Source organism: Nomascus leucogenys, chromosome 16 (genome assembly GCF_006542625.1).
Source record: "Nomascus leucogenys isolate Asia chromosome 16, Asia_NLE_v1, whole genome shotgun sequence".
Classification (NCBI taxonomy): domain Eukaryota; kingdom Metazoa; phylum Chordata; class Mammalia; order Primates; family Hylobatidae; genus Nomascus; species Nomascus leucogenys.
The window spans coordinates 31,466,512-31,486,037 of record NC_044396.1 but is presented as its reverse complement, the minus strand read 5'-3'; positions in this window follow the sequence as shown (position 1 = coordinate 31,486,037).

Sequence of the window (19,526 nt, the reverse complement as noted above, 5' to 3'; positions counted from 1 at the left end):
AAGGAGTATTTGGCTTTAGTGTTCCCTTCAGAGGTTAACTTTGGGGATCTTAAGTGTGTTCTTATGGCTGGATTTGTAATGTATGTAGCAGATTAGAGTGTATTATGATATTCAGATGCAACACCAGAGCAATATAAAAAAATTGCTGTCTATATTTTTCTCACCCAACAAATATTGCTTGAGAGCTTTTTACATGGATAAAATTGAATTTTGCATCCCTCTTGCATAATGTGACTTATCAGCTACTTTCTGTATGTGTGAGCCTGGGGTTTGTTGAGCATAAATCATAAGCAAAGTTTGATGAACATTTTTTGTAAAGCTAGGATACTAGATCCATAGAAAGAACTTAATTAGTTTTATGTCTTTGACTGTATTTTGAGGTGAAATATATCATTTCCTATCACAATGGAATGCATCCTTACTGGCAAGAAAAATAGTAATCCTTGATACTTGTTCATAAGGAAAATAAATAAATATAAGATCAAAACAAAATTTTAAATGCCAAATTTATTTATTCATATTTAATTTAAATAATTGTTTTTCATATTCAGTTTGGAAATATCTACTCAGAAATCTTTTCATTCAAGAACATAGTCTGACATTCAAGACACAGGGAAACAGAAAGAAAAAATAATGATAAACCAAATATAATATAATGGACACTACAATGAAATCATTTTCAGATTATTTGTTTTAAGAATGTGATAGTTTTCCGGGGAAAAGAAAAGTTTGACTTGAAAATGTAGAGCAAGATACGGAATTTTTTTAATCAAACATTAAGAACTATTAATACTAATCTGCTAATTTGTGCCCCAAAATGCAATCATATTATTGGGACAAAAACACAATGCATTCAGGAAGCTATTAAATGCACAGCAGTATTTGAAATCGAACCACAGTGACTTGTTGTTATGGCATGCTGACATTATTGGTTCTTGTATATAGTTACATAATGATCTCTGAAGCCAGCTTTAAAAACTGTTCTGTCCTATAAAACCAGTTAACAGATGTCAAAATCTGACGACAGAGTCAACTTTCTAAAACCTTTACCTTAAACCCACATATAAGAGACTCTTTTCCAATTAAAAAATAAAATAAATTGTTACAATTTGTTCCCTCTCTAAAGGGTCTCTGGCATAGTAGACTCTTTTGTCTTCTATTTCCAATTTATTATGAATGTCATCAGCCAATGATCTTTGACCCACATGTACCATTGAAATTATGTCAGTGCTTGAGGAAAAAACCACATTATCACTATTTGTTATAATTTTTTTCTAACTGCATTACTAATAGAATATACACTTTATATTCTGTGTAAAAATTCATATTTTGCTAGAGAAAGTCTACATTAATTAAAATATACAAAAGACGATATAAGGAGAAATCATTTTATCCATAGCACTTTCATACATTTTATGCTTGTATCTTGTAACAATAGAATCTGTTGTGTAACAATAGAATCAGCTCACAATATCAAAGAATACAACAATGATGGCATCCAGTAGTGTTGTGAATAATTGTTTTGGATAATTATTTTCTGACCCAAAGTAAAAAGTTTCTCAAATTAGACAGCCATGAAAGTAAAAATAAAATGGAATCATATTGAAAACGATTAAACATTCTCTTCTCCTTTCAAGCTTCTAAATAAAACAAGTCAAAAGTAGTACACAAAGAAGAAACTCATTTTCAGTGTTTTTGCATATTTCTCAAATAAATAAGATGACATCTAGAAAATGGAATTGCTATAGCAAAACTGCTTTTTGTTCTGTGAAAGCCCATGCTTTTGTAATTGTAAATGAAGCTGTTTCATCTGGTTTATATGCTGCTTTTCCCACTGTTGCAGCTTAGGGCAATACGAATGATTAGTTGCCTGATTCTGGATTCATATAGGCTCAACTATGAGAACTAGACTTGGGCATTTAAATGACTGAACTGATGTGAGACCATAAACCATTCCCGACCATTTATACAAATGGAACCGGCCAGGCATTTTATAAAATCTCCCATTACAGGGAATAGCTCTGTATTAGCTCCTTGCAATTTTTTTACCTCTCCCAAAATATTGGGGTGCACTTTATGTTAGTTTTTAGTTTTGACACCAATACCCCCCAAAATAATATTTTGGGATCACACTCTCAAGTAGTCAAAACATCATGTTTCATTCAGCCACTTCAGTGTAGATGTCTCTATAAGAAATGTTTCCCTCAAAAGAAACCATCATTTCCTATAAATTAAGTTCCCGTGGAGTTTCCCTGGAATACAAAAGTGTGGATTTCTACTGTGCTCAAAAGATAGAATTTGCATAAAAAAATCAATCATTCTATTTTAGGTTTAACATCAAAATTATCTCCCTGTGCCTTCATATTTGTAATTTAATATTCCTAAAGAGTTTGAAATGTCAGTGAATACTCTCCAAACCCTCATTTCTACCTTTCACCAGAAGGTCTGAGATGTCAGTTTGAAAAATTGCAGGAACTCTATGAAGTTTTGTTAAAAAACATCATCACATAATTTAAACAGCCTACTAAATGAGCACAATTGAAATTTAGACTTTAATACCATGGTTTGTGAGCTTGAGCTTCTGCCTCTCTGTTTAGTAGAATAGTAACTGAGCAATTATATATATGAAAAGGATTAGAAGGAAAAACACTGAATTTTATAAGCCACCCAGGCAGATCAGTCACTTCACTTATAATAATAATAAGCAGTATTTGAAACATGAATCACAATGAACAACCAAACAACAATAACAAATTGAAAGAACCACTTTTTTGAAAGTTTTTAAGAAAAATTAAGGACTAAGTTTTATTTTATTAACAGATAATAAACCTTTTTCATTTTTATGGCAAAATTTCCCAGATAATTGTTCCAATAATTGTTGCACTTTTACTATGAGGATCAGCCCTAACAATATCGTGCTACATCAAAATTTCAAGTCTGTTGTGACAAAAAAATCATTAGCTGAAGAAATTAGACCAATATTTTTTCCATTACCAAAGCTGGATTGCAAGTGAAATCTTCATATTCATCTGTATTCTTTACCTTCTCAAGAAAAATGACCCAATTTGTGTTTTAATTCTACACTTTTAATTGTGCCTCTGACCCCTGTTGCTATTTCCATGACAGAATTTCTTTAATTGATAATAACTTATTCCTATACTTTGAAAAGAACTTGCTGTGCCTGGCATTTTACAAGGTAGACAGCAAGTAGTCACAGTCTTCAAATAGTTCAGTCTGGTGGAAATGAAAGACTTGCTTGGCATGATGACTCATGCCAGTATTTTCAGCACTGTAGGAGGCTGGGTTGGTAGGTTCACTTGAGTCCAGGAGTTCGAGACCAGCCTGGGCAATATAGCAAGATCCTGTTTTTACAAAATAAAAAACTTATTTGGGTTTGGTGGTGCACACCTGTAGTTCCAGTTACTGAGGAAGCTGAGGTTGGAGGATCACTTGAGACCAGGATGTCAAGGCTGCAGTAAGCCACGATTGTGCCACTGCACACTCCAGCCTGGTCTATAGTGTGAGGCTCTGTCTCAAAAATAAAAAAAAAAAAAAGGAAAAGAAAAGGAGGAATGGACTTGCAGACCGACATACAGTTGGCCCTTCATATCCATGAGTTCTGCATCTGTGGGTTCAACCGTCTGCAGATCAAAAATATTCAGATAAAATTGTACAGACTTTTTTTTTTGCCATTATTCCCTAAACACAGTATAGCAACTATTGCATAGCATTTACATTTTATTAGGTATTGTAAGTAATCTAGAGATGATTTAAAGTATGCAGGTAGATGTGTGTAGGTTATATGCAAAACAACACATTTTATTTCAAGGATATTAGCAGATGAGGCCTTGGATATTTGCAAGAGCTCCTGGAACCAATACTGAGGGATGACTGTATTCACCTCACAGATAAAAAATAATAAGGCACAGAGTGAAGTAGAGAAGGGATGATTTTGGTTATAGTGATGGCGTTTTCTTGGAATGGAAAGGAAATGGTAAGAAAAGACCATCTAAAGGAGAAGATATGACAGCAGAATTCGGAAAAAGAAGTTCACGTTTGCCAAGGAAATGGTGATGTTAAGGGAATCCCATGCAGAACAAACAGCATATGCAGCATAATGAAGGATGGACACGCGGTTTACTAGGAGAACATAAAGAATGAGGAGGAATAGATTAAGTTCAACTCAAAATGAGCAAATATCAGGTCATAAAGAGATGTTATGTCATGGTAAGGATCTTTAATTTTCTTTATTTAGGCACCTAGTATGAGGGATTGTCACAAAAAATGTTTAGCACGGGATATGGATGCAAACGTTAAGAATATCTGGTCTAGTTTTAGGTAAGGAATATATGTGAGGGGTTTAGGAGTGTTGAGGAGAAGGTACCCATGGGGTTAAGCTTTAGTAAGGAAAAGCACAAAACTACTCCTTGAAATTTTCCTATGCACACTGATGAAAGCCAGATGCTTCTCCTTTGTGTGTTCATAGCACCACCCACTTACGATTACAACAGAAATCATCACATTTTGGTATTGGTGTACCTGCCTATGTTATAACTCATCATCTTTCTCAGCCCCAACCCATTCACTAGATAGTAAACTAATTGAATGTAAAGTTTGTGTTTTTTCTCTCCATACTCACAAACTCCAATGTGGTGCATAGTGGAGCTTGACAAGTGCTTAAATAAATTATTAGGAATTTTATTGGAAATTAATGCTTCACTGTATAACAAGATGCCTGTATTTCTTCTGGCTACTGCTACAACCTGGAATCCGCTGCATTTAGGTACCTACTGAACTTGTGAAAATTACATGAGTAATAGAATTTTTATATTTTTTCTCAAGTTAAGTGTCATATATAAAAGTGTGTAAACTTTATTTTTCATATAAGAAATATCTAAAAGTTGAGTTATAAAAGAGGAAGGAAACGAAAGTTGATCGAGCACTCTATTTTGTTCGTTTGTTTGTTTTTGTTTTTTGGCGATGTGGTCTTGCTGTCACCCAGGCTAGAACACAGTGGCTATTCACAGGTGTGATCATAGAGCACTACAGCTCCTATCCTCAGTCTCCTGAGTAGCTGGGCCTACAGGCACACACCACTGCACCTAGTTTAAAGTTGATTGAATATTCTTCAATCCTGAAAATGCTGCAAAACAGGTGTTAGGATTTACAGGAGTTATTTTGGTGGTGTCATTATGGGGTTATGACCAGAAGCCCAATAATGCTTGACTCACCTCCCTCTTCCAATGGAGTTCCTAGTAGAGTCATAGGAAATTTTAAAATAATTTTTAAAAATTGCAAACCAGGAATGAAATAATGTCTTTTGTTAAAAGTCACATACATTTCTGAAAATGTAAGCAGAGCTCAAATAAAAGTCAAGCTAATGCATGTGGTCTAGGCCCCTGTCCTAAATAGAGCTTCTTACTTCTACTTGAATAGAAACCTTTGGATCCATCGTGAGCTTACAGTCAGGGGGAGATTACCAGATCTCAGGAAAGTCCTAGTTCATTAAAACTGGTGTTTAAATATACCCAGGAACCAGCAGAGAGAAAGTTGTCTTTAGAACTCTTTCTTCACTGATTGATTCCACTACTGCATTTAGAATAGAAGAGACTCATACTGGGGTCTAAGGTAGAAATATATAAAACGAGGCGTGGGATTTTTTCATTTAACACAGTGTCTCTAACCAGAGGTATCTTTGGCTAAATCTAATTGACATTCTGGCCAAAATAAGCCAGAAAATTTTTTCCCTATAAAGTAGATATTATTCCTGTTATATTATGGATGGATACAGTGATATTTAAATAAACTGAATGGCTTGTTCAAGGGTACAGAGGTAGAGAAGCTGGAATTTGTACCACGCTTTTCAGATTTTAAACCTATATTCTGGCTGAAATCCTAGGGGATACCCCTGGCTGATTCCTGATGGTGCATGAGATAGATACACTCAGTTGAGACCTGTTGAAACACTTAACTGTCCAGAACTGTCATCAAAAAAGATAACTGCTGTTTAAACCACTAAATTTTGGGTAGTTTTATATGCATCAATAGATAGCTGTGATACAGACATTCTCTGAGTGTAATCTTATTTAATATTGTATACTTTAATAAAACATATGTGTTCTTACTGTTTAAGAAGTTAGAGGGAAGGGAGCTCACTTAGCTTATCGTTGAAACCCATTCTAGACTCACAGTTGATCTGAGATCATTTGAAGTGGTCTGCAGAGCATCCTAGATAATCAAAAGCTATGTAAACAAAGTATAATGCCATTTTTAAAAAATTGAATCGACCCGGTAGGGTGGCTCATGCCTGTAACCCCAGCAGGTTAGAAGGCCAAGGTGGGCGGATCACCTGAGGTCAGGAGTTCAAGACCAGCCTGGCCAATATGGCGAAACCCTGTCTCTACTAAAAGTACAAAAATTAGCTGGGCGTGATGGCCGGCGCCTGTAATCCCAGCTACTCAGCAGGCTGAGGCAGGAGATTCGCTTGAACCTGGGAGGCGGAGGTTGCAGTGAGCCGAGATTGCACCATTGTACTCCAGTCTGGGCGACAAGAGCGAGACTTTGTCTCAAAAAAACAACAAAAAAAAGTGAATCAAGATCATACTACATACTTTGCCAGGGAATTAAGACTTGGCAAACAATGAAGAATACTCTACTGACCCAAATTTCAACAAATATGTAAACTAACAAACAGTACTGTATCATTTATTTTTAAAAATTGGTGTATCCAAGTTAGGACCCTATCAAAAAATGGATAAAAAATATTATTGAATATTTTGATTCTCAAAATGTAAACTAAGATATGATACTTTGGCTTCCCCACAGCCTGCCAGCAAACCTCTCTTCTTTTACCCAGCTACCTTTAAAATAATGTATTTGAACTCAAACATGTAAATGCTATATGAATTTACCTCTTTCCATAATGCTATTATAAAATGAAAATTAATAGCAAATACAAGTGTTGAGGTTTATCTGGGTGATTATTATTGTCATCAGTATGTCCTTGTGGAATATAACATTTTTATCCTAATTATTGAAGGAGACTGTATGGAATAGTCCTTTCCAACATAAAATGATCGAAATAAAGAAGACTCAAATGCCCTGATTAATCAAACATTTACGTGTTGGTCAATGGAAGTCATACTGTTGAGTGTGAATTATGCAGAAAGTTAACATTATTAAAAGGGAGCAATAACCATGCTGATGAATAATTCATTAGCATTTTTTTTACCTTCCTTTAAAATAAGCTATTACTTGCATTGTGGGAAAGCAGATAATAGATTATAATTGATCACTTTTTCAGGAACTAGAAATGGTCTTATATTTACAATCCTTGTTTTAATTATCTAGCCCGAGATTTTCATAACCAATATTATAACGTCAGGAGGTTCAGAAGATCCTTTGGAAGAGATATTTCGACATATTTAGTCTACTTTTTTTTATTTCATAGTAAGATTGTAATGAGGAATTCCCATTTACTATTGAGCTCAGCATTTAGATAATTGAATAATAAACCACAATCAATGAGGACCTTTAAAGATTGTCACTCTATGTTCAGATTGGACTTAAACAACAAAAAACATAGCTTGCAACCATTTTTGGCTCAATCCCATTTGGTATTCAGAATGTAAATGAGATTTGTTATCAGGAAGGAAACCTGAAACTGATTTAACCTAGAGATTAATCTTCATATTAAGGATATATTTACATTTCTTGCACAGCACAGTAGGTTAGCACAAAGTAGGATCTGCTTTTAATTTTTAAAAATGGCTAAGCCCAATTGACACACAGTACATATTTCTCATTTTAACTATTTTGTTTATTTCATAGATTCTTTTATTTTCTCATGGTCATGTTAAGTCTTGCTGGATAGAAAATATGCTGAAAATAGAAGCCAAACCACAGTAAAATGACTCTGCCTAACCCTAAGTGTTCCAGTCATTTCCTTTTATATCTTATAATAAGATATGACAACTCAATTTAAAGAAAATACACAATAGTTGCTGACTACAGTGAAAAGTTTATATTAAAATAATGTGTTGCTGTGGGGAGGTGGATAATTGAGCATACAGTAGGTAATTTCTGGCAGGACTCCTGAAATAAGCAAAAGTAATATCTGTTAACAAAGAATAAATGCAGATAATGTTACTCTAGTCAGTAATTAGGATTGTACAGATCCCTATTTAAATGCTGATGCAAGAGAAAACTAAGAAGGCTGCATTTAGTCATTAAAGTTGAGCTGATCCAAATTCTCTCAATAAGACCCGACCTTTCATTGGGCCCACTTCCTACTGATATTTGACTCTACCAGTTTTTCTCTGAATTTTAATGAAGGCTGAGTAAACTTGAGAGCTCTAAATAAAGTCTGGGTGAAACTGCTAATTTTAAAAAGCAATTGGAGGGATTTAAAACCCTGAAGCCCTAGAAAGTTTCTCGTGCTTTCAAACAGAAGATTGGCCTATTTTTGTCTCCTTCAGCCTCTTATTTAATTCCAGGAGATAGACCTTTAGCTCTTTGACAGTCATTGAGTTGACCAAGTCAACTTCTGGAAGGATATCATTCTTATAAAATTCTAATTGACTACTCTTTTCTTTCCTTCAAGAGAATTTATGAAATTAATCTAAGACACAATCTTCTTGAGCTACTCTGTTCACCAAAACAGCAGTAACTTGAATGATCATGTCAGTGTTATTAACAGATAATAAGAAAGCAGGTATTTTTCCTCTAGCAATGCTACAAAGTGATAATATTTGTGTCCTGAATGCTGACTTACAAACAAAAATCTAGAAGGCAAATTTATTCCCCAAATTATAGGCCAAATAACTCCTCTTTTTTTCCATTCTGTTTCTAGAGATGACTCTGGGGGTGCTAGCCATGGTAAGTCATCATCCATTATAGTTTTGGGGTTTGGAAATAATTATAGGAATCTAGACATGATTAATACAGATGACCATACTCCCTTGTGAAAGAAAAGAACTGTGGAGACTTTGGGGTTATTATCACTTATTGTGTCTGAACAATTTTTCCCACAATGCTTATTTGCTACTTGTTCCATTGAGGAAGGTTTTGTGAGCATAAGTAGGGTGGATTAAAGTGGGGAGAGAACAGAGTTAAGGAAACAATTAGAAAGATATTTCAAAATGTATTAGGGTGAAAATCTCCATTATCATTTATCAGTGTTCCTTTAGTTGGGATCTGGAGACAAGTCCCTGTAATCAAGCATTATTATAAATGACAGACAGTTGAATCTCTGTAATCTTCTCCATAGGCTTGGTTCATTCCATTCTCACTAAATCCCTTTTATGCGCTAGATCAGGCATCTTATCAACTCTTGCTCTGTTTCCTGAGGTCATCTGGGATGAGTATTGACTGCTTTCTTCCTTTGCTAGTCTATGTTTACTTCTGGTTACCATCTTCAGAATTTTCCAATAAGGTTAATTACTGTGGCCCTACATTTTTTTCACTTGAGCAGTTGGCCTCCTTGACCCCTATACTAAATTAAATATCATCTCTCCATTTTATAGTTCCATAGAACCTTATATTTACTCAGTCATTCTTATATTTAATCATTCAACAAATGTGTGTCAAGTGGTTACTGTGTGCTAGGTACAAGAGTTAACGAAAGAGGAGAAAATTCCAGGCTTCATGTAGCTTATATCCTTACATGTTATTTAATGTCCTCACATCTCCACTAAAATGAAAGCTCTTTGAGAGTAAGAATCATAACTGTCTTCTTTACCACTATATCCTCAGGAATTTGCAGAATACCTGAAACACTGAAGAAGCACAGTGAATATTTAATTATTAAATAAACAAATAAAAGTTGCAACTTTACAGAAACATAGGTGCTTTATCTGCTCATGAGAAAACTCTAGCCATATAAAATTAATAGTAAAAATATCTATAAAAAGTAACATAATGGAACTGTTAGACTGGAAAACAGTAGTACAGAGGCATTAGCATTATGACAACATCACTATTTAAAAATTATTTTCTAGAAAAGCCTTTAGATTTATTTCATACTCTGTCTTTTCAATAGGTATCAAAGTATTGTTTAAACATTTCCTAACACATAGTTTAAGTATATATAATACAAAAAAACTCATTATGAATGATTGTTACACTGACACAAAGGACTCCATCAGCAAAATATGTGACATAAGACTAAGCACAGATTATTTTTTATCTTGTTGTATGTGTATATATCTTGTTATATGTGTATACATTTATATACACACACAAATATATATACATATATAATGTCTACATAAATATATGTATATATTTTCCAATTTTTCTTAAATGCTTTGAATGAAATAAAAGAATATTGAGTTCAAACATTCCTATTGTTAATAGAGTATTTAAATATGCCCAAGTTCTTTTTTGGGGAACAAATGGATAAGTTATTTCTATTTATTTTTCTTCTACTTTTATTTTAGGTTTTGGGGGTATATGTGCAGGTTTGTTACATGGGTAAATTGTGTGTCACTGAGGCTTAGTGTACAAATGATCCCATCACCAAGGTAGTGAACATAGTAACCAATAGATAGCTTTCTAGCCTATGCCTAGCTCCTGCTGCCCCCCACCCCACCAAACAGTACACAGTGTCTATTGTTCCCATCTTTGTGTCCATGCATATTCAATACTTAGCCCCTACTTATAAGTGAGAACATGCAGTATTTGGTTTTCTGTTCCTGCAGTAGTTCACTTAGGATAATGCCTCCAGCTATGTCCATGTTGCTGCAAAGGACATAATTTTATTCTTATTTATGGCTCTGTATTATTCCACAATATATATGTACCACATTTTCTTTATATAGTCCACCATTGATGGACATTTTGGTTGATTCCATGTCTGTGCTATTGTGAATAGCACTGCAATGAACACATGCGTGCATGTGCCTTTTTGGTAAAATGACTTATTTTCCTTTGGGTATATACCCAATAATGGGATTGCTGGATCAAATAGTAGTTTTTTTTTCAGTTATTTGAGAAATCTCCACACTGCTTTCCATAGTGGCTGAATTAATGTACACCACCAGCAGTGTATAAGTGTTCCCTTTTCTCTGCAACCTCATCAGAATCTACTATTCTTTGACTTTTTAATAATAGCTATTCTGATGGAGATGATATTTCATTGTGGTTTTGATTTTCATTTATCTAATGATTAGTAATGATGAGCATTTTTTAATATATTTGTTGGCCATATGTATGTCTTCTTTTGAGAAGTGTCTGTTCATGTCTATTGCCCATTTTAATGGAGTTGTTTTTTTTTGTTTGCTGATATGTTTAAGTTCCTTATAGATTCTATATATTAGACCATTGTCAGATGCACAGTTTGTTAATACTTTTTTCTTATTCTGTAGGTTTGTCTCTTTATTCTGTTGATGGTTTCTTTTGCTGTTCAGAGCTCTTTAGTTTAATTAGGTTCCACTTGTCAATTTTTGTTTTTGTCTCAATTGCTTTTGGGGACTTAGTCATAAATTCTTTGCCAAAGCCAATGTCTGGAATGGTATTTTCTAGGTTTTCTTCTAGGGTTGTTATTGCTTTAGGTCTTATCATTAAATCTTTAATCAATTGTGAGTTAATTTTTATGGTGAAATGGAGAGGTCCAGTTTCAATCTTCTGCATATGGCTAGCCAGTTATCACAGTACCATTTTATTGAATACAGGGTTCTTTCCCCATTGCTTATTATTGCTGACTATGTCAAAGATCAGCTGGTTGTAAGTGTGTGGTTTCATTTGTGGGTTCTCTATCCTGTTCCATTTGTCTATGTGTCTTTTTTTGTACTGGAAACACACTGATTTGTTTACTGTAGCCTTGTAGTATAGTTTGAAGTCAGGTAGTGTATGCCTCTGGCTTTGATCTTTTTACTTAAAATTGCTTTGGCTATTCAGTTTCTTTTTGGGTGCCATATGAATTTTGGAATAGTTTTTCCAATTCTGTGAAAAATGATGTTGATAATTTGATAACAATAGCATTGAATCTGTAAATTTGACAAGTGGACTTTGACATAAGAAAACAATCTCTCCAGGAAGCATTGTGTGGCTATATGCATATTATATTTCTAAATACAACCTTTGTTTAGGAAAAGGCAAAATTAGTCTATCTGAACAATATAAAATAGGGAGGGATTAAAAATGAATATTTTGAAAAGCAAGCACTTGGAGTGGTATATGGAATCTGTTGTGTGTGGTTGGGCAAAGTACAAAATGTATTATACAGAGAGTTGTAATCTCTGAGTGTAAATTTAATCATCATCAACACATTCTTCCATCTTCATAAAGTCGTAATCTCTAGTTATTATTAATTTGTAAAACAAGGTGTTCAATATTTGACTGCGAAGTAGAGGTGAGATATATCGCTTATAAAAATGAGTCTGTAACAGTTTCTGTCTTTCAAAGTATACTAAGTATTACACAATCGTATATCTACTCTTACTTTCATGTATTTGGCTGGCAGTGAGTTGGGAAGAATTTGTGATCCTGGATAAAACATATAAAACTTCTCAGTCATTTTGCAGTTGTATTCATTATATATCAAAAATGGAATGGAAAAAAAATGGATGCCGTACACCAAGGGCCATGTAAGGAACTATAGAGTGGTGACAAAAGAGCTGGAAATATAAAATATACTGAGAGCAGAGGTCAAGAACACCAAGGAATTAAAAACATTGTGTACGTGATAGAATCATATTTCGAAGTCCAATTAATTAGTCTTCCCCTTTACTTCTTCTCATGTGACACATCTTTATATATCCAAATCACTCACTTCAGAAATGGATTAGCTGGGCGTGGTGGCGGGTGCCTGTAGTCTCAGCTACTCAGGAGGCTAAGGCAGGCGAATGGCATGAACCCTGGAGGCGGAGCTCACAGTGAGCCAAGATCGCGCCACTGCACTCCAACCTGGGCGACAGGGTGAGATACTATCTCAAAAATAAATAAATAAATAAATAAATAAAAATAATAATAAAATAATAATAAAAGAGTCAGTATGTAGCTTATTATTTTAAAATAAACATTTAATGGCATCAAAGTCAGAGACACACTGATGATATTAAAATAAAAAGTTTTTGAAAAGTTAATAACTAATTCCTTGTCCTAAAGATTGCAAGAGAAAAGGATGGGCTATAAAAAAAAAAAAAAAAAGAAAAAGAAAAAAGATGGGCTCCTTTACTCCCTCTTAGATAAATATCAACTGATGTGGGGAAGAAAACATGGTTGGGCAGGTGGGAGAACACCCCCAAAAATGTACAGATTTTACAGGATGCTAAAGAAGTTTGGCACCTTGTCCTCCTGGGAAAAAAAAAGCCTAGAATGAGAAGAAGAGAATCCTAGAAAATCAAAAGGTGGAGGGAAAGTTTGCTTTGATTTCAATATTATAGTCCTGAAATGAGACTAAGCTTTGGGGAGAAGCATCATTTTCTGTACATTGCTGGGCCAGTAGATTTAAAATGGCTCTGTACGTTTTCTAGAAAAATGGGTCAGATTCTCTCTGCATGTTCCAAGAAAGTTGTGAAAGTTCTTTCAAAGTGAGACAAAGGATTCTTTAAAAGAAGGTGCTGCACATGGATTGCCTAGTGTGAAATCAGAAAATAACCCAATTTAATTTTGCAGGTGACCTTAGAAAGGAAAATGACTGTTTTAGCACTAAGCTGGGCAGTGTGTTTCAGCAAAGGCCAAGAAGTTTGGTGCTGATGTTTGGAGATCAGTGGATATGAAGACGAAACAGCCAATTCCAGCATGGTTGAAGACCAATGATGAATAACTTCACATTGCTTCCTCATTGACATATATACCCCTTCAGATGCAGTCCTAAAAGGAAAAAAAAAGAATAGAAATTATGAACTGAATTTACAATGGAAATGACTAGAAAATGCTGGAAGTGACTAAATTTGGCTAGAAATAATCACATTACCTTTGATGACATCAGGTGGATCAGACTTAAAAAAGAGAATAAATGGTTTTTCAAAAAAAATAAGCTTACATTTACTTAAATTGTACATTAAACATGTACAATCCTCTCTTCTGGAAATTGCTAGCAGCTGAGTATAAGATTGGGAGTGAGAAAATTTCCCAGGAAAAATCAGGGTCCTCACTTGAAAATTCAAAGTGGTAAACTAAACAAAAGCTAAAGTTCCTCTCAGTGCAAATCAGGCAAAAAAAAAAAAAAAAAAAAAAAAAAAGCTAAAAAACAACAACAACGACAACAACAAAACACACATTTAGAAACAGAAGAAAGTGAATGAAGATTCACAGCTAAAAGACAGCATGATCAAATGCAAGGAAGGATTAAAGTAAGTGGCTATAAACAAGAAAAGAACTATAAGGTGGTAGAAAAGGGCTTGTGAGGAGGGGATTAGGAAAATGTCCAGTCGAGTTACAAGGGAGACAGATCCTGACACTGAAACCCACCAGATTCAAGATCACAGATCCATAAGTCCTCTAATACCTATAGACTAAAATGTGATTGGCAGACCAGTGCCATCATCATATCAGCATCACCAGGAAGCTTGTTAGAAATGCCAAACCTCAGGGCCCACCCTAGGCCAACTGAATCAGACTGTGAATTTTAACAAGAACCCTATATGAGTCTTAACAAACATTAAAGTTTGAGAAGGAAGCTGTAATTAATCCACAGATGAATGCGTGAGAAAAGATGAATTTAAGTTCTATGTGAAGGGGAATTTTGCCTATTTTATTTGTGGCTCTATCGATAGCATCTATAATATTGCCTGACACATGGTGAGTACATAATAAATATTTGTAGAAAAAACAATCTATCTTAATTCCACCTTTATTATTTAAAAAATCAAATAAAAGTACCTTCATAGTTGATAGTTTAGCTTTTGAATATGAAAGGCAGCCTTAATCATTCCCCCTAACCAATAATTAAAAACAAAATAAATGCCAAACCTTTGAGGGTTTCCTTATATATTTCAAATTCATCAACACTTTTACTCTCTCACTATTCCTCCATATCATAAGGAAAAAGGATTCAAAACTCCACAATTTTCAAATTTATTGTTGGTAGGTAAGAAAGTATTGCTTATAGAATTAACACATTCCATATTGTACTCTGTATTTCTCTTGATCCATACATAAATGGATCATTCATTCATATATTTATTCAGGACATTTTTCTTCTATATTCCATGAATTGTACTCAGTCTTCTGGAGAAAAATGCGAAACATATACAATCACTACGCTTAAATAGTTTGAATCCAGTGGGAAAATAAACATTTCAACTACTAACCACACATATTAAACAGAAGAGAATGAATTACGTAAAGTAGAATTTATATGCAAAATAATGAGAGAAGGTGTCAAGCCCACACAAAAAAAGGCCAAAAATTAAGCCTGACTGATTGAACAGCTAAAAATATAATGTGTCACTTTTAGATTCAGCTTATTTCTTCCCTCGACAATGAAGGGAAGGATAGCCAAAGGGGCCAGTTTCCCACGGTCCATTTTCCACACATCAAAAAGAACAACATCAAAACAAAAAGGGGCAAGACTGGCTGCAACACGAGTTGTGGGATATCCTGTTCTGAGGAACCAGGTTTTGACTGCTCTAAATTGTTTTACAATTTGCAGTACTAGGTGAGGAGACAGGAAGAAAGCCCCACACCCCATCAGAACTTGAAGGTGCGGTGAAACTCACTCCCAGCAGCCCCCCAGGGGAGATGGAGAAGGGAGTGGGAGCTGGCCTCATAACAGCCCTTCACAGGCCCCCCATCCTCTTGTTTTCCAGGAGGATTGAAAGGCATTCTGGCAACACTCACATTAGCTTGTGTTCAAGTCCAAGTGTTTGTCTGTAGGGCCTATGTGGACATGTGCAAAGCTGCAAGGTCACCATGGTGGAGTCATTCTACATAATTCAGAAATAGGAGTGATAAATTCTTCTTGATTTTGGAAAGGATTCACCACTGAGCCTTCAGGTAAAGAGGTTTTGTTTGTGGCATCAGTGTTTCTGCTGTCAAAAGCGGCATTATAAAACTGGGAAAAGATATGAGAAGTAAGTAGAGGTGAAATGCATTCCACTCTCCACTTTTTAAAGCAGCTTTGCTGAGAATGAGTCCCATGCAGTTGGTATGTGCAGAGATGCATTGCCTGAATAACTAGAAGAGCTGACGGACGATACCCCTGTACCACGCAGGAAAGTGTCTATCTGTTTAGACAGAGCGTGCATGTGAAAATAATCCTGAGATAAATAAAGTTAGTAAGGAAAGAAAGATACGGACATTGAAAATGAAGAGAAAATAACAAAAGGAAAATAAAAATGTTATAAATAGCAATATGTGGAACTTGTTATTCTAAGAGATGGTAACATAGAAACTGTGTAAGAAGAATCCAGTAATGTTTCAATATCATATTAGGCATAGGTTAATGCATCCTATTGGATCTTCTTGATGCTATTACCTTACAGCACCATAGTTGCTTGTTCATCTTCAGCCATCTCATGGTATTTTCTCCCAGAAGGGCCATCCACAACCCTGCTGCCATAGCCTACTGACTCAGTGTCTGGTGCTCTCTAGGAGGGCTGAACTCACTCTTCCCTTTGGATTGAAGGCCAAACCAGTCACAAACTGTAAGAGGCGGGCTTCCCCGATCCCATCACTCCCTGGTTAGATAAAACATGTGGCACGTAATATCTAGTTTACAGAACAACTGCCAAAAGGACCAGAAAATACAACTCTGAGGTTCAGGGCAGTTAATTAATTCCTTGATAGGCAAGGTTTGTTAAGTGAAGAACCAGAACCGTGAGAGAATGTTTCCCCCCTTTCTATTCTTCCATAGAGTTATCTGTAGAATGTTTAATCCATAGAGCCCATCTAAAGAGTCATGCATAGCCAAACAGATGCACGTGCCGAGTGATGGGCTTATTTTTGTGGTTTGTGTAAAGCAGAGGGCAGTGCTATACCAGATGACTATGCATTTTTTCACATCCTTCTCTGTCTACTTCTACTCCCCTTTTCCTTTAATCTCACTGCCTTGGGATTGCATCTTCCACATAAACCATCAGCACTAACTCTTGCTTCAGTTTTCTGTTCTCTTGAGAAAAAGGGCTAGGACAGAAATATCTGTGGAGGAAAGTAAAAATATCTGTGTGCAAAAGCAAAAAAAAGGATGGGTTCGGAGCTCTTCCTAACCTTTGCTAATTATGTGATATTTCTGTGGCAGAAAAAAAAACACTATCAAAATCTCTCCCCGTGCCTCATACATAGCAGGTACTTAGACAATGTTGCTTGGGTAAAGCACACAATCAGAGTTTAATAGAACAAAGGCCATCATAAGTCACTTCTTATCAGTCTTCTATAAGAAGAAGCCTTCTTGCTCAGTAATATGGCCAGAGTTAACAGAGATTTCCTGTATGAATGGAGAGAAATGTCAGATGTAAAAGTTATTATTTAAGAAACTAACAAATAAGAAACCCCAGTTGTAGTATTTGGTAACAAGCAGGACAGTTTTAATTATTCATATAATTTGTTTAGATTATCACTCTTACCTTTTGGTCTTCTTTCATCTGCCCACAACTGAGGACTTTGTCTAAACACCCAAGCCTAACCCTCACCATCGTTGTGTCTGTCTTTTCTTCTCTCTCTTCCCATCCTTTCTGCATTCTCACAGTGATCTTAGCCACTTACATGACATTGAGTATAATTTGTACCTAAATAAATCTCATTGTACTATATCCATCAATGACCTCTCTTCATTTCTTCTGTATATTTTCTTTAACTTTTAAAATATTTTACCTAGAATGATTCACTGACTCACCCCATTTTATCAAAAACTGAACTCTTCAGTACACTAGCCAGTTCTTTTTCATGCCTAATTTGTGACAATGATGTTTGCTCCCTAAATATGCCTACTTTCATTGAGCAACGGTAGTTACCAGATATTGACTGGACTTATCAATTATTTTATGTTGTAAATTCCACATGGGAAAACCTGTTCCCCATCCTCAGCTTCTGTACACCAACACTGGCCTTTTAGTTACTGATTACAAGCCTATTAATCAGGTGTCATAACCAAGCCCTTTCATTGCTTTTACTTAGTTAATTTCACTCATTAAATTCTCTAAAATGCTACTCATCTCATCTGAATTCACAATTTAGAGAGCAAAGCTTTTATTTACTCAAATTACCACTAAAAACCTATCGACTCATTGAAGGAAGAGGAGTAGAAATAGAAATATCTCCAACATGCCTGAAAACATTACAAAATGAAAATGGAATAAAGTGCAGGGGAAAGCGATAGGTGCCAGTATGCTAATATGAAAGCAAAAACCTGGGAGAGAAGACACAGATTGATTTGTTTCAAAAAGCTGAAAGCCTGCAATCTTCTCTACCACTTCTATTTATGTTTCAAAGAATAATTACAATAAATGCCTAGCAATGTTTTTTCCCTAACAGACCAACATTTGTCACTAATCCTTTCGAATTTGTTCCTGAGAGTTCTGTGAACATTCCTTGACACCAAAAGAAAACCCAGTGAAGATACCCTTAGCTTACTGTTGTTTTTATATATAGAACCAGTACACTTAAAAAAAAGTCTCAATCAGTGTACAATATCGAGAACAATCACTACAGCAGTTACCCAGACTTCAGGCTTTGGATTCTATCTGAATTCCAAATTGGTTGAATAACAAAGGGCAATTACTTTACTTAACTTCATTGTCATTCGGTTTGCTCATAGGGATAATAATATTATAATCCTTACGTAATATCCAATACTTTCAATGGCAAAAACTGCAATTATTTTGCACCAACCTAATAGAACTCACCTAATTGGTTTCTTTCTAATGATTAAATGAGATGATACATATAAATTGTTTAGATGAGTGACTGGAATAATTGCTCAATAAAAAGAAGCTTTTCATTACTAAGTCCTTATTCTCTACCAGGAACTATTTTGTGTCAGTTGAAGGACCATGACTTACACATTTTGGTGTTATCCATGTTGTATTGCTGTAGCAATTCAATAAATTGTTGAATAAGTGAGCTGAAATTTTCGGATACCAATGATTAAGAAATGATTCTTAAATTTTCCACTTGATTCACTACTCATAATTGAGAAATTAGGTGGAAAAGAGGATTATAGTTATATTGCTTGTGCTGCTAGCAGTTCATTTAATTTGAGAAAATTATTAATCATTTCGAAATATCTAAATAAATGAACACAAATGAGCATGTGGTTGAATAATTGTAATTCCTACCTAATATTTATTAAACACTGATTTTCAAGCCAGGCATTACATTAGACATTAGTGAGGCAAAGATGAGCCAGATAAGATTTCTACCTTCATGAAACTTACAGTCTTCATGTTATAGGTCAGGTAAAAGAAAGCTGCTGAACTGGGGAAAATGGATGTTGTGCCATTAAATAAATGAGGAAAAGGTACAATGTAAGGCATTTGTCTTCAGAATGCCTCATCATTCATTGCATGTGGAAAAGTTTTTTTAAATATATAAAATGACATTCACTAATTCATAATAAATGTGACATGTTAGAATGTCTAAAG